The following is a 2,771-nucleotide window of genomic DNA, read 5'->3' on the forward strand; positions in this document are numbered from 1 at the left end:
GTCTGTGCCCGCGCGGGCAGGCTTGAGCACATCAATGATGCTTTTGCGGCGGAGGCTATGGCCATGACCCACGCCATCACAACTACTTCAGACCTCGGGATTGTTCAAGCTGAGTTTGAAACTGACTCACAACTATTGGAGGAGGCGCTAGATCTGAGTAAAGTGGACTCATCAGCCTATGCGGCAGTCATTGAGGACATGAAATAACAGCTTAAGCTCTGGTTCTCCAAGTTCACTATCTCGGTTTGTAGGCATAGTGCAAATACCGTAGCGCATGAGCTCGCTGCTGTTGGGCGTATGTGTGAACCAAATCACTTTGTTGAGTGGGACTGTGATGTACCTGCCCATGTGGGCGAATGTGTCTTGGGCGATATGCCTAGACCCAGTTAAGTTATAAAGCTTTGCTTTACCCTATAAAAAGTCTTCCTCTCATCTTATCCATTGGAGGCCGCAGCCGCCAGGTCGCTGCTGCTGGTGGCGGTGATTGCCATCGCTATGAGATTGCTGCTGTTCTTGGCGCCGCTTCTCGTCGTGGTCGCTGCCGTGTGGAGGCTGCTCCTGCTCCCCTGTTCCTTGCGTCGTCGTGCCCGCCGCTGCTGCCGGTGGAGCACGGGCTGCTGCTGGCCATCGGCCCACCCCCGGTCTGTTGTTTCTCCAACTCCTTGTGTCACTCTTGGTTCGATCTTTAGCGTTGGAGCAACACAGTTCCTGTAGCTGGGTTAGCATCTTGGCTGGATTGTTTGATGTGGCCTGTTTTGCCGGTTCATGTATCCCAACAGCTTGACGAACATGTCTATATGCGTGTAAGCAATTAAACCTGGGGAGAGGAGTTAGTTTGCAAGTTATAATTCTGTTTTATCTTACACGTGAGGATTAGAACTGCTCTTGTACACTGGTTTTCCCTTGCTGTACATCACTGAACTTGGTTCAGTTAAAAACTGCAGTACCTGACAGTTCTGGACAGCAAGCTTCCATCTAAAAAATGAGTTAGCTATGCTTGGAATTTAGAGTTGGCCCCTTTACATAAGTTTTAGATAAAGTTCCAAGGTTTCCGTACAGTACTTATTTGCCCCGTTTGGACATACGGTTTGAGAGCAGCTGTCTATTTAGTCTTCTGTCCCGAAATACAATTTCCTGGGTACCATATTCTCATTTGGGATATTAGGACCTGTTAGAGGTGGAATTAAAATTAAGTTACAACATGACATTTGTAGATGCCATTCTGTAGATGATTGAACACATATCATTTATTATATTTCGTTTTTGTATATTAAATCCTACGAAATTATCAAAGTCGGTTGTACTTTGTTGGACAGAATTGTACGTTTGGACTTGGGTGAATATATCTAGACTTATACTCTCAGATTTTGTCATCGTTGATGATGTGAGGAGCTATAATGTGATAAAGTATATATGAGCTGGGGTTTTGTGCGTAGGAGTGCCACTAAATTATATATGCTTATGTGTTGAGACCATGCTTTGTTGTGACTGTGATATATGCTTGATGACAGGCACAATTTATGCCCCGCGGTTGAGGCAAGTTCATGACGGGATAATGACTTGCATAATATTTACACTCCATTTTATTTATGATATTTTTCATGTCAATGATGTTTATTATGATGGCGATGACGACGACCATGTTGTGTTGATTCAAGTACTTTGCTTGCATTTGCATAGTTGCACTCATGATGATAGTGAATGAAAGTGTGCGCTACTTTGGTAGGTACATTGAGACCTTCATTGTTGGGTTGCGGCCTACTTTGGAGGCAACCTCCATATGTTGGAGTGAGTGGATGTCGACGGGCGTCCACTCAAGCAATACCGGTATACGCAATGAAATGAGATGAGCATGTAGGCATGTAGGCACCATTATATGTGTTGAACATTAATGAGTGTATGGTGTTAACCGAGTCTTGGTATATTGATATGAGTACTGTTTATTATTCCTTTATGAACTTGTTGAGTCTTTGTACTCATCCTTGTTGCTTATATGTTTTAGGTAAATCCTGAGGACGACATGCATGGGAGTCTTGGGAGTAGCATCATCACCGTTTTCACTACACGGAAATCACACATATCGTTCTTTAGGGCCGTGTTTTGAGAACCTAGTATAGCTTGTACTTTACTACACGTGGTGATTTGTCTTGAGTTTGAGAGTCACTCTCTTGGTCTGTATGGATTAACTAATTTCCACTTATGACTGACGTTATCGCCTAGAGTTACCGAAGATGTTCTCAGTTATGGTATTGTAGCCTTGTGCTTTACACTGGTGCTATGTTTCCTGTGTCATATGGCTATATGAATTGCATGTTGTGGATGTCCTTAGAAATAGAGGAAACTCTGTTGGAATTTCCTTTGAGGGCATGTTCCTTTTCCAAAGGTGTTATGTGGTAATATTCCAAGTGCTTCGTTGTTTGGGGTGTTACAAAAACCAACGCAAGCTCAAGATGTAGCAATGTGCATGTGGGCTAGCTCGGCTGCCATCAGCTCGGCTAGGCTTTCTTGGAGGAAGGAGGCCCAGGTGGCGCTTATCCTCGTGCTCTTGGAATTATGCACCAATTGAATAAAATGCTCTAGCATTTTTTGAAGATGGAAAATAAATCAAATTTGGATTTAATTTAAACTTGAGCCATTTTTGAATCTATCTAGAACATTTCCAAAATTACTGAAATTTGTTGGAGAGGCATATGGAATGGTTTTGAGAATTTAGAAATGTAGTGGACATTAAATTGAGGCAGGAAATATCCACCTCCAGTAATGAAGATTAT

At 43.1% G+C, this 2,771-nt stretch overlaps 1 long non-coding RNA gene across 1 annotated transcript; it reads left to right on the forward strand.

The window, feature by feature from the left end:
- The first annotated feature begins 264 nt into the window (after nt 1-264).
- Nucleotides 265-2,292, forward strand: LOC141025609 (uncharacterized). Its single transcript, XR_012187672.1, has 2 exons — nt 265-641; nt 2,003-2,292. It is a non-coding gene; the product is annotated as an uncharacterized lncRNA (long non-coding RNA).
- Nucleotides 2,293-2,771: the final 479 nt, after the last annotated feature.

The sequence above is a fragment of the Aegilops tauschii genome, chromosome 6 (genome assembly GCF_002575655.3).
Source record: "Aegilops tauschii subsp. strangulata cultivar AL8/78 chromosome 6, Aet v6.0, whole genome shotgun sequence".
NCBI classification, from domain to species: Eukaryota; Viridiplantae; Streptophyta; class Magnoliopsida; order Poales; family Poaceae; genus Aegilops; species Aegilops tauschii.